The 13,100-nt window shown below is 51.4% G+C and overlaps 1 protein-coding gene across 3 annotated transcripts in view; it reads left to right on the forward strand.

The window, feature by feature from the left end:
* The window catches only part of ABR (ABR activator of RhoGEF and GTPase), a 174,481-nt gene that overhangs the window by 65,812 nt on the left and 95,569 nt on the right, over nucleotides 1-13,100 (forward strand). The gene's annotated exons all lie outside the window — the stretch shown is intronic.

Raw genomic sequence — 13,100 nt, forward strand, 5'->3', positions numbered from 1 at the left:
ATACAATTTAAATTCACAAGCATTTGTAAGTGTGCAGGTCAGTGGCATTGAGCACATTCACTCCGTTGTGCGGCCGTCACCGCCATCATCTCCCCTCATCTCGCAAAGCCGAAACGTCCTGCCCGTGAGACAGGAACGCCCCCTTCATGCTTCCACCCCCAGCCCCCGGCAGCTGTCATTCTGTTTCCTGTCTCTCTGAATTTGACTACTCCAAGTCTCTCATATAAGTGGGATCGTACGGTCTTTTTGTGACTGCTTGTTTTGCTGGGCACAGCACAGCGTCTTCAAGGTTCATCCGCATTGTAGCACCTGTGGAATTTCCTTCCTATTTAAGGCTGAATAATATTCCATTGTATGTCTAGATCATATTTTATCTATCCATTCCTCATTGGTCACTTGGGCTGCTTCCACCGTTTCGGGTCTTGTGAATGGACACTGCAGTGAACATGGGTGTGTCCCAGGCTCCTTTCGGGTTTACTTCACACACCAGCAATAGGCTGTCCTTGGAGCCTGGTCAGCGATGGGCCCCCTGACTCAGCCCCAGGAGTGTGGGTAGGTCACCAGGGGAAGGCTTGGCCCTCTGGTGCCAGCTTCTACCCCCAAACACTAGACTGAGGACATTCCAGATCACCTTCCTTCAGCCCTGAGAAGAGGTCACTGGGTTCCTGGTTTTCTCCTGAATGGGAGGAAGATGGCTGGAGCTCACCGTGAGCCCAGCATGTTAAGAGAAAGGGACTGTCATGCACTGGGAAGTGCATGTGGAGCTTCTCTGAGACTGGGGCTGGCTGGTGAACTTGCACGGAGGAAGTGGGGGCGCATTAGGGTAGCTGGTTATGCTGCAGAAACAGCTTGGTCTTGAAACCCCCGTGACTTAACACAAGCAAGGGTTACTGCTTGCTCACTCAGGTCCATCACAGGTGGGCAGGGGCCCCTGCTCCACATGTTCACTCGGTGCCTGGCTTAATGGAGGCTGCACCATCTGGAACCCATTGCCTTTAAGGTTGCTGCAGTAGGGGAAGAAGGAGAATGGGGAATCGTGCATGAGGGCTGACCAGAGCAATGGGACAGAAGGTGTCAGGGCCTTAAGGAGGTGGGTCTGTCTTTGGCCCGTGTGTGCCTGTGTGTGTGAGTGTATTTCTGTGCAAGTGCACAAAGAGCAGAAGTGAGCTGGCTGGGTGAACCACACTGCCTTTCCTGAGCTCAGTCCTTACCTGTGCCCCCCCCACCCCCATCCAGAGGAAAGATGATGTTCCAGGAGGAGGCCACTGATTTGGGGAGGTCCCCTTATCTCTTCACAGTGGGTGGCAGAAGCAAGTGGGCACAGGCCAAACTGATACTCTGGAGGGGAGAAGGACATCAATCTTGAGGTGCCCTCTAATGGCTCTGTCCAACAGAAGAATGATTTTTAAGGTCCAGAGAGGCTCTGTGTGGAGAGCCAGCAAGCAGCTTGAGTTGAATGTCATCAAGTCTGGCCTCCTGAGAGCAATGGCAGAGAGACACAGGGTGTTTCTGTGGGTGTACGTGTGAGGCTGTGCGAGCGAGTGCAAGCTGGGAACATCCTGGCTGACTTTTGCAGAGCAGGGTGGGAGCCTGGAGCCACTTGGCTCCGGGATTGAAGGGAGCCCTGGGGTGGAAGGCAAGGGTCATAGATTCTGACCCTGGCTACTGCCAGCACGCAGGCAGCGTTGAGTGCCTTACTGACCTCCCTGAACCTTACATTACTTATTTGTTCTCCGAACTGCCCCTTCCTACTTCTCAGCACTAGATTGAGAGTCATTTAATTTTTCATAAATACCCTTAGGACTCATGAAACCATATATAAAAGGGGGCTCCGAGGAGGCCATCCATCCCAGGCGGGTGATAAGTGGGATTGGATTTGAAGGTCATTGTCATAATAGTCCTTTGATTCTCCCTCCTCATCGCCTCCTGGCTGCTTCCCCCTCACCAAGCATTTCTCACCAGCACGTCCGGGAGGGGAGGAAGAGCTGAACCTTAAATCAAATCAGTCCAGGGTCATTACTTGGTATCAATTCATGATGGTTCAGAGGGGAAAGAAAAGGCAAGTCAAAGCTTTTAACTTTTTTAATATTATATATATTTAAATATATTTTATTGACGATGATATTACAGTTGTCCCATTTTCCCCCCTTTATTCCCCTGCATCCCCCAACCAGCATTCCCCCCTCTTAGTTCCTGTCCAGGGGTCATATGTAAGTTATTTGGCTTCTCCATTTCCTATACGGTTCTTAACCTCCCCCTGGCTATTTTGTACCTACCATTTATGCGTCTTATTCCCTGTACCTCCCCCCCCATTCTCTCCCCTCCCCTTCCCTGCTGATAACCCTCCATCTGATCTCCATTTCTGTGATTCTGTTCCTATTCTAGTTGTTTGCTTAGTTTGTTTTTTTTTAGGTCCAGTTGTTGATAGTTGTGAATTTGTTGTCATTTTACTGTTTATATTTTTTATCTTTTTTTCTTAGATAAGTCCCTTTAACATTTCATATTATGAGGACTTGGTGATGATGAAGCCCTTTAACTTGACCTTATCAGGGAAGCACTTTATCTGCCTGTCCATTCTAAATGATAGCAAAGCTTTCAAGTCTTAACAAGGGTGGGCGCTCCCTAGGATCGGTCGGCGTAATCTCCTAAATAATTGGCCTGGATGATATGGGAAGAGACTGGGAAGACAGACTTTCAGGGGCCTGCATCAGCCCGGGGACAGTCCCGGGGCATCTGCTGTGGTGAGTACTGTCCTGAGTGTCCCAGTAACAGGAATAGAAGAGGCTGTCCTGGCTCTCCAGACTCCTGCCACCTAGTGGGGAAGCCGGAATATGCTGAAGTCCAGAGGAATTGACTTTGTGGAGGATTTTTTTTTTTTTTGGTCTGCTTGATGGAATGCTGTACTGTTTATGGAATACTCTTCTTGTCTGGTCTCTCTTTTTGCTCTTTGCAGCAGTCCTGTGAAAGGGGCAGGGCAGCTGCGTCACCCCATGTACCACGAGACTCCCAGAAAATGAGTGAGTGACTGGCCATGAACTTCCAAGGAAGTCCGTGAAACTCAGGTCCACCTGACTTGGGACTCGGGCTCAGCCCACTGCTCTGTTGCCTGGCTGACGGACTACTGGCAGGAGAGCTGGGGGTGCCGAGTCTTGCTTGGGGTCTCTCTGTTCCTATCACTCTGTCTGGCACGTAATATAATGAGGAGATGTTTGTGGGATAATTGACTATTGCTTATTTACACATGAAGTAAACTGCCATTTGTGCCAATATTCCTCTATATCTAGCGGGCATGTGATTACTTTTCCTAGAGAGTAATTAGGAATTTTAGGCCCCTCTTGCCGGGGTGGGGGACGATGTCAAAGCCCCAGAAGCAGTGCTCGTGGTTTGAAGAGCAGGCTCGAAGTTGTGGCTCAGTTGTTTGTGAGCCAGGTGGCCCTGGACAGGACCCAGAACAGTTTTGAGCCTCAGTTTCCCGCTGTATGAAGTGGGGGAGTAATTTCTACTCTGACCTCCTCCCTGGGTTGTGAGGATGAAATGAGCTCCCAGGTGTGGGCTTGCGGGGGAAGCTATAGAACACCGAGCAGATAACAGCGTTCCTGATCCGCCTCTGAGTTGGCCCCTGGCCCAGCCACTCTCCCTTCTCAGCCCCAAACCCCGTCCTCTCACCGCTTCTGTCCCTGATGCAGATATCCAAGACCTAAATTCCTTTGTCTCAGACTTTGGAGCCCGGGGTTTTCCTGGAGGCCACAGTCTCTGCCTCCCTCCCCCACTCCCCATCCCCGGGGGAGCCTGGAGGTGGAGTGGCGGTCTCGTGTCCATGGCAACCAAAGAGGCTGAGCAGCACCAAGGCTGGGGGCCTTGAGTTAGTTCCCAGCCGCTGGGGCGGAGTCAGAACCCAGCGCTCCAGCTTTGAGTGTCTGCATCCTCACCTCTAGGAACGAGCAGCAGCCGCGTCATCGCTGCCCTGTCTTCTAGTTGTCCCTTTGCTGGGCTCATTTCCTTGCCCCAGACCTACCTGAAGGCCTCAGGGACAAGAGAGGCCATCCTGTGGTCCAGGCCCCTGCCGTGGGCCAAGGCTGAGGGCCCATCGTGAAAGGGACAGGGGCTGCCCTCCCTGCCTGCCCACGTTTACCATCAAAGTAAGGCCTTTTCTGCCCAAATGTTTGCCCCCCTCTAGGCAAACCTTCAAGTCCTTGAGACTTAATTCAAACCCTGCCTCTTACAAGAAATCTCTCCTGTGCCTCTCATGTGGTGCGGCTGATGGAGCTTCCCCGGGCTGTTGCGGAGTTTAGTTCCATTCGACCTCAGGGTGCTTGTCCTAAACTGGTGGTTTTCAGCTACGCACGTTGGCGTCACCCGGGGAGTTTCAGCAGCCCTGCTGCCCCCGCCAGCCCACACGGATGCGAAGCAGATCTCAGGGTTGAGTGCCAGGCCCCAGTAGCTTCCACACTCCCCAGGGGATTCCAATGTGCAACAAAGGTTGGAACTGGTGTCTTCAAGTTGAAGTTTAGAACTATTTCAGGGGCCTGGAGGCAGTGCCTTGTGAATGCAGGCCGACCAGTGAACAGCTGATTTGCTGATGGAGGGGGGCCTGTGGGGGCCTGGCTCAGTTGTCTGTTTCTAAAGCCCTGGTTTTGTTTTTTGTTTTTCAAGGACCAGGAGATCCCTGAGGGCACTTACTGCTCTGGGGGAGGACCAGGGTGGTAATAATGATGATAGCCACTGTTAATTAGCGCTGGCCCTGAGCCAGGTGCCTTACATTGTGTATACTTTCTCTTTGCAAACCCACAAAACAAACAAACAAACAAACAACTCATAAGGTATAGTCCTTATGTGTTAGCCCCATTTTATAGATGGGCAAACTGAGCCTCAGGAAGGTTAAGTAGCTTGCCCGAGCTCACAGGACAAGTGGTGATACTGGGATCGGAACCTGGATCTGACTTGAAGCCTGTGCGCTCCATGCTGTCCTCGCCCCCCACTTCCTCTTCCATCCGTCCTAGAGCAGAGGGTGCTGGGGGGGTGGCTTGTCCATGGGAAAGATGCTGGTCCTCACTGGGGGGCTCCTACCTCTGAGGGGCTCCCAGTGGTATCTCCTGGGTCAGCTGGGGTCACAGGGCTCCGGCTGAAGGTGTCGGCTCCCTTGCTCTTTCAGTGTGGCCTCTGTGGAGGACTGTTCTGCCAGAGGCTCTCCCGGGTGTTTAACCTACATGGTGTTACTTAATGTTATCTTACAACCAACCTGTGACACGGACATTATGATCTCAAGAGGAAGAAACCAAAGTTAGGGAGACTCAGAGCCAGCCAGCCGGCAACATGACAAAGCTCAGCAGGGCCCCTGGGAGGGGCCCACTCTTCCTCCCTCCGCTCCAAGGCCCACGCACACCTTCAGCCAGGGGGCTCTTCCTCCTCCAGACCCGGCTCAGGCGCTTCTCTCCTAGGAAAACCCGCCCATGTCGTTTGTTCTGTTGGTAGGAGCCTCGCTATGCCGGTTATAGGGGGGCAGGTCCGGAGCCAGACTAGCTGTGCTCCGTCCGATTTCCCACGCAACGGTTAGACCTCCGGCGAGTGCCTGAACCGCCCATGCCGTCGCTTCCTCGTAATGGTAGTGCTTCCTTGGTTTCACATTTTTTTGTTGAAGTTTTTAAAGTTCATCAATGTGAAGCATATAGCTTAATGAACTTTTACACAGGCCTACTTGTCTCTCTGCCACCCAGATCAAGATCCAGAACCTCTCCAGAGTTCCAGAAAGTTCCCCAATACTCCTCCCCAGTCAGCATTGGCTGCCCCCTGCCCCCCAGGGAGCCACTGCCATTTGTCTTGTCTGTTCTCGAACTTTGCATGGCTGCAGTCCTACAGCTCATGCTTTTCGTGTCCGGTTCCTTTTGCTCAGTGTGATGTTTGCAAGGTTTGTCGGGCAAAGGGGTTCTGAGGGTGAGGTGAGGCAGGGCACAGCCCAGTGCTTGGCGCGGTCATGAAGGGCAGTGAGCGTGCGCGAGGCCACGCAGGGAGGTCCTGGGGGGCAGGAGCGGAGTCTGTGCCCGGTTGCCCTGCCACCCCTGATGCAGCCTGTGGCATACAGAGAATTTCGATGTTCTCCAAAGGCTTTTAATGCAACATCCATGGGAGTGATGGTCGGGCCTGGGCATCCCTCGGCTGTTCTCTTAAGGCTCCCCTCCCCCACTGTCATCGCCAGTTCTAGAGCAGAAAATAAGTTTGTCACCTAATGCCATCCTTTGTGCCACCCCTGTGGGGAGGGCAGGACTATTTCGTGCCCAGAACTTTATCCTGCACTCACAGGTTCTTAAGAGTGTCCAAGAAGAGGTTGGAAAGATCCCCCAAATAGCCCTCAGCATCTGTTGGGGGAGGGCTGGGGGTACCAGGTTGTATTCTGGCTGTGTCCTTTGGTCACAGGTGCCGGACAGTCTCCAGGGAAGGTTGTAAGCAGCTTGACATCTGTGTGCCTCCAGCTCTCCGGGCACCCCTTTCTCTCCCTTGGACCTGCCAGAGCTTAAGAAGGTAGAGATGAGGGCCAGTCATTTGAGTTTGAACCTACCCTCCACAGGCCAGCTCTTCACACTGCACAGAAGAGCATGTTCCCCTGGAACATGGTTGGCTCATGGCCTGTCATCTGGCACGAGCTCCATCCATTACAGGCTTGGAATAGGTAACCCTGTGTTCACACGTGGTCCCAGTCTGGTGACTCCGGGAGATCTGGAGGTCACGGGAGTCTGCCTGCATTGCAACTTGTCAGAGGAAGAAGCGCTTTGGGAGGAATTGTCTATAGTTAGAGTTACTTGGCAGCCAGCAAGACCCTGCAGTGGTATGGCCCAGGTTAGTGGTCCCCACTGGGTCCTGCCTAGCTCTTTAGACCTGCTCGGGCGGCCCTCGGTGTGCCCACTTCCCCAGCACTCTCTGCCCCCTCACCCTCCTGCTCACTCGGTGTTCTAGCCATGCTGGGCTATTTATAGCTCCCTTAAGGGGCCTGCTGCTTCACACTTTGTGCTTTTGCCAAGCCTCCTCGTTGCCTAGAACTCTGCTCATGTCCCCCATCTGCCTGGCAAGCACCCACGCATCTTTCAAGATGCAATTAATAATATTAATAACAGCAGCTGAGATGTATTGGGTGCTTACTGTGTGCTAAGTGCCTTGTGTGCATTCCCGGTTCAGTCTTCGCAGGAGCCCCGAGCGCTCAGTCCCCCCATCATCCTCTTTCATGTTCAGCGGTGTCACCACCCGCCGTCCGTTTATAAGAGGCTGCCCCCCGCCAGGCACCCTTCTGAGCGCAGAGAGGTCAGAAAGTGGTAGAACCTAAGCCGTGTGCCCGGCATCCTTACTCTTATAAACCACAGTGACAAAGCTCCCTTCAAGTGTCACCCAAGCCCTTCCAGCCGTCCCCTCACCCACACTGTTGCCTGCCTCCCGGTCTCTGCCTCGCCAATCAGCCCCTTCTCTCGTGGCATTAGGGTGTGTATTGCTTATTGGACTGCCTTTCTCTCCCAGGCTGTAAGGGTATCACATGAAATGTGTTCATTTTAAGGGACAGAAAACTCATCATGTAAGAGCTTATATTGCCACTTAGCAAAGAAAGAGGCCCGCTGTTTATAGTGTGGCTCAGCCCCTCCCAGCCTCAGGGAAATGTCTCTGTTCTTTCTTGGCCGTTTCTTCATAGAGGCAGTGTGGCCACTGTGGCTCCGGTCATCCTATCTGAGTTCACAGCGAGGTGTCTTTTTTATAACCAGCAAAGCAAAAGGTCCCATTCTACTTCACTTGGTCTCATCAATCAGAACAGTGTCAAATAGCCTCTCCTGACTATGAGAGAGGCAGAGAAAGTGGGTACCTTGCCTGGGACCGGGTCCATTGCCACCTCAGCAAAAGCCAGGGTAAAGTAAGCAGGGAAGGAGGGAAGATGCATACTGAGTAGGAGGCAAGCAGTGTCTGCTAGTGTCCTAGAGAGAAAAGAGCGTGTATTAATGTCTCTCGACTTTTTAGAATCTGAATGCCCTTTTAAAAAAAGATTTTATTTATTTATTTTTGGAGAGAGCAGAAGGGAGAGAGAAAGAGAGAGAAAGATGAATGCGAGAGAGAAAAACATGGACCGGTTGCTTCTTGGACATCCCCAGCCAGTTACCTGGCCTGCAACCCAGGCGTGTGCTTTGGCGGGGAATCGAACCAGCGACCTTTTGCCTTGCAGCTAGATGCCCAACCCGCTGAGCCCCACCAGCCGGGATTGAGTGTTTTATAGTTGTTTTGTGTTGTTGCATTGCAGGCTTCATCCTGTGCCCGTACGGGCATTTTTATTTCTTTCAAACATAATGTCATCCTGTACCTACTATTATTAATTTCCTTTTTCACTTAATGTGAGGTACACCATCCACATCATTTTTAATGGCTCCATAGTCATGCATCTTGGCGATACACCATACTTTACTCAACCAGTTCCCTGTAATGAATCATGTAGGTGGCTTTTAATATTTCACAATCATGAATAGCCCTGTGATGAATAATCTTTGAACTTTATTTTTATGTACATTTAGAATGAATTTCTTAGGACACAGTCTTGGATTGTGCTGGGTTAGAAACTGTACCAACAGTTTAAAAATTTCTATTTATTGATTTGAAAGAGAGAGAGAGAGAGAGAGAAACATCAGTTTGTTGTTTCACTTATTTATGCCTTCATTGGCTGATTCTTCTATGTGCCCTGACCAAGGATCAAACTCACAACCTTGGCATAGTGGGGTGATGCTCTAACCAATGAGCCACCCAGCCAGGGCAAGCTGTATCAACTGTGAAAGCTTTGATACCAGTTGCCAAACCGACTCCAAAAAAATTGTGGCAGTTATACGTGCCCTCCAGGGGTTTCTGAGAGTGCACTGACAACTGTTCCTGACAACTCTGGGAATTTTTTTTTAATCCTCGCTGATTTGATAGAAAAATTGCAAAAAATAGAAATTTGCATTTGGGTACTTGTAGTTCCTTTTTAAATTTTCTGTTCATTTCTCTAACTCATTTAGAAAGTTGGGGTATTCATCTTTTCCTCCCTGATTTGCAAAAGTGCCTTATATATTCAGGAGTTAGGAGGTTCCCAGGAGAGGGATGCCAGCTGAGCTGGGTCTGTGGGCTGAAGGGGATTTCACAGGGCGGACAGGGGTGAAGAGCGTGTCCACATACAGGGACAGCATGTGCAAAGGTCCAGAGGTGGGGAACGGTGTTGTGTGTTTGGGGACCCTATTAATTTCATAGTGCTGCCATGAAAAAAAAAAAGGATCACAAACTTGGTGGCTTAAAACAACAGGACTTTACTTTCTCAGTCTGGAGTCCAGAGTAAAGTCACAGTGTTGGCGGGGTCATGCTCCCAGCCAAGGCTTCAGGGCAGCATTCTCGCCTGCATCTTCCAGGGACTCCATGCATAACTCGAGTCGCTGCCTCCATCCTCACACGGCCTCCTCTGTGTCTGCCTTTTCTCCCCTTCTGTTGCCTCTAAGGACACATCATCCGATTTAGGACCCACTCAGTTAACCGAGGGTAATCTCACCTTGAGATGCTTACCGTAATATATCTGCAAAGATCTTTTCCCAAGTAAAGTCATGTTCACAGGTACCGAGGTTAGGATTCATACATATACGTTTGGGGGCTACTATTCAGCCCACTACAAGGACCTAGAAAATGTCTGATATTACAGAGAGGCAGAATATGACCCCAAAAAGGTAAAGTGAGATGACCAGGAAGGGCCTCAAAACTGAGGAATTTGGGTTGTACCTTGAAGTGAATGAGGGAGTTAAATTTTGAACAAGGGAGAGAGTGTCGGAATTGTCCTCATGGGAGTTGGTGAGGGTATGGGGCAGGTTGGGGAGTGGGGATAGTTCAGGGTGTAGGAGATGAGGAGCAGGACGAGGGAGGAATCTGAAATGACTCCTGGGTTTCCGACCTGAGCGAGCTGGCACAGGAGGAGGGGATGTTCAGGAAACAAGCAGAGAGATGGGTCTGCAGCCCAGACCTCGCCCTGGAATGTAAACAAGGTTTGGGAGAGGGAGCAAGGTGACAGAAGCCTGGAGAACACCAATTTTTTTCCCACCACTTTATTATGAAAAATTTCAAACACACATAAAAGTTTAAAGAATTGCACAGTGAACACCCACATACCCATCATCTAGAGTCTGTAATTACCATTTTCCTATACTTGCTTTATCACACATCCATCCCTCTGAACAGCATCAACCCATCTTATTTTTCAGTGTGTTTCAGAGTAAGTCGCTGACATCTCAACACATAAGCACGCGTATCGTTAACTGGAGCTCAATAGCTAGTGAAATGCACAGATCTTACGTGTACTATCTGATGAATGAATCCACTTGTGCACCCCAAGTTCATGTCAAGGCACAGAACATTTCCATCACCCCAGAAAGTTCCCTGTGCCCCTTACAGTCCACTCCTGTTCCCACTCCACTGCCAGAGGCAACCGCTATTTTTATTTTTTTCAACCATAGATTATTTTTGCCTGTTTGAGAACGTCATGTAAGTGGAACCATATAGGATATGCCCTTTTGTGTCTGGCTTTTTTCACTCAGTGTGAGAGCCCACAGTTTTTCTCTCTTTGTTGCTGAGCAACGTTCTGTTGTAAGGACATGTAAAGTGCATCAACTTTAAAGGGTGGGCAAGGACAGAGGATTCCACCAAAGGGACTTAGAAGGAACAGTGAGGGTGGTAGGAGAAGCACCCAGGCAGAATGTCAAGGAAAACCATCTGGATCAGTAACAATTAGGTTTGACTGCGTATAACATAAAAAACTAAATAACAGTGGCCCTGGCCTGTGTGGCTCAGTTGGTTGGGGCATAGACCCATGGCCAAAAGGTTGTAGGTTCAATTCTCAGTCAGGGCACATACCTAGGTTGTGGGTTTGATCCCTGGTCTGGGCGTGTGCAGGCGGCAACCAATGGATGCTTCTCTCTTGCATCAATGTTTCTCCCTCTCCCTTCCTTTCTATCTAAAACCAATGGGAAAAAAAGTTCTCAGGTGAGGATAAAAAAGAAATCCAACAACAACTAAATAACAGTGGTTTAAACAACAGGCATTTTCTTTTCCTCATGTAAAAGAAGTCCAGACAGAGGTAGACAGTCCTGGGGTGGTATGGCCCAGGCTCCAAGCTTTCTGTTCAGCTGTCTCTAGTACTGGCGTCTATCACCTCACGGTTTAATATGGTTGCTGGAGCTCCAGCCATTCCATCTACTTTCCAAACCAAATCGACAACAGAAAGAGGAAGCATGAAGAGGGCCAAAAGCAAACAAACCAAACATACCCTTCAGCTAAAACAATCTCTTTTAGCAGCATTTCTCAAAGTGCCACACATCTCATTGGCCAGAATTTCTCATATGGCCCACGCTACTAAGAAAAGTGGTCTTTTAGCTGGCCACTGGGCACACGGCCACTCTACATATAATGAGGCTTAGGTTACAAGGAGAGGAAATGGATATTGGCTCTCAGCAGCCTCCTCTGCCTTCTTTCTTTCAAGACCTGGTGGCCAAGCCACAGTCTACTCAGCATTCCTTGTCTGGGGTCTTTCACCAACCAAAGCCCGTGCTTAGTAGATCTCCATGCTCCCATGTGCCCAGGGTTTCTTCCTCTCTGAGGGTTGGTTTCTCAGTCTTTTCCGCCTCCCTTTGCCTGGGAGGGGTCTCCTGGGACTCTGGCTTCCTGGGCGTCTGTCAGAGTCTTATGAGGGTGGAATGAAAGGGAACGTGTCCAGGAACACGTGCAGAGAGCTCTGTGGGCTCTTTACTCCCGAGCCCCCCCCCATGCCACCTCCTTCTCAGCCACCCCTCCCTTTCCTCCATGGTCGGCCCCCCCTGACAAGGAGGCCTGTAGAAGATTTCTCTGGAAGGTCAGTGATATTCGGAGAGAAAACGTTGGCATCTGGAGACAGACCTGGGTTCAGATCCTCTCTGTGTACATCTGTCTGAGCCTCAGTGACCTGTCTGCCAGTCCGGGATGGTAGGGATGTGACTCGGTTGAGAGGAAAGGGAGATGCCGGTCGCAGCCGCCGCTCTGATGAGGCGGGTCGTGCACACAGGGAGGGGGCCTGGCAGAGGCCTTCCTGCCCTGCTGGGACCCAGCCAGCTCCAGGCTCTGCGGTGGAGGTGAGCCGCACTACCTTCCCTGTTGTGCCTTCCACCTCTGCCCTTGGGAAAGGTCTCGGGAGTGAGGGATCTGGTCAGTGTATAGGAGACTCCGGGTGGCCGACTGGACTCTGAACTTGGGACCATCACAGCTGACACTCCGGCCTTGACTCCGGGAGAAATGGCAGCAGGAGGCTCCTGGAGGAGAGATGGCGGGTGAACGCGATGTTTCACTTCCTCACTGTGCTTTTCCAAAGTGAGCAGGTTTCAGGAAACAGCGAGGTCCCTGCCAGTGCCAGACTTGGGCAGACTGGGTGCTGCGGCGCCTCTTTCTTCTTGCAGTCCCTGGGAACAGCAGCGTCGGCTCACTCCCTGTCTCCCTCCTGGCCTCAGATGTAGTCCCCGTGTCCTCTGGGACAGTGGACCCTGTCTCCCGGGCACACGGCACACACACAGCTCCATGCCTGGGTCACTAGATTCTGTGGTTCTCCGTGCGTGTGCCTGTCCTGGGAAAAAGGAGTAGCTGTGTCCCCGACAGCTTAACCGGCTGTCAGCACGGACTGGAGAGGCCGTCAGCGGGAGCAGGTGCAGCGAGGCCGAGGGAAGCTCTCAGCTGCCAAAGGGCCAGATTGCACCGAGTGTAGCTGTGGCCAGGCGCCCTGGTGACCTGTTGACACCATTCTCAGGCTGCCGTCTGCCTGGAGGCTGGTGTGTTGTGACAGAGGAGGAGGAGCCAGGCCCCAGCGGAGAATTTGGCTCAAGCCTCAGACATGACAGGGGCAGTGCATTCCTCTGCTCATTCATTCCTTCCACACCCATTTCCCAAGGGCCTGCTGCATGTCAGCCTGTGGGCACCCAGTGATGACCGAGACACCCAATTCCTGCCCCCAGGGGCTTAGGGCCAGAGGTGCAGGATCTACAGGGGCACTAGAAGGCCATGGGCTGTAAGAGCTCTGAGCTGAGATGCCAGGGAGGACATCCTAGAAGAAG

This window comes from Sturnira hondurensis, unplaced genomic scaffold (assembly GCF_014824575.4).
Source record: "Sturnira hondurensis isolate 20B ecotype Veracruz unplaced genomic scaffold, ASM1482457v3 Scaffold0018728, whole genome shotgun sequence".
NCBI lineage: Eukaryota > Metazoa > Chordata > Mammalia > Chiroptera > Phyllostomidae > Sturnira > Sturnira hondurensis.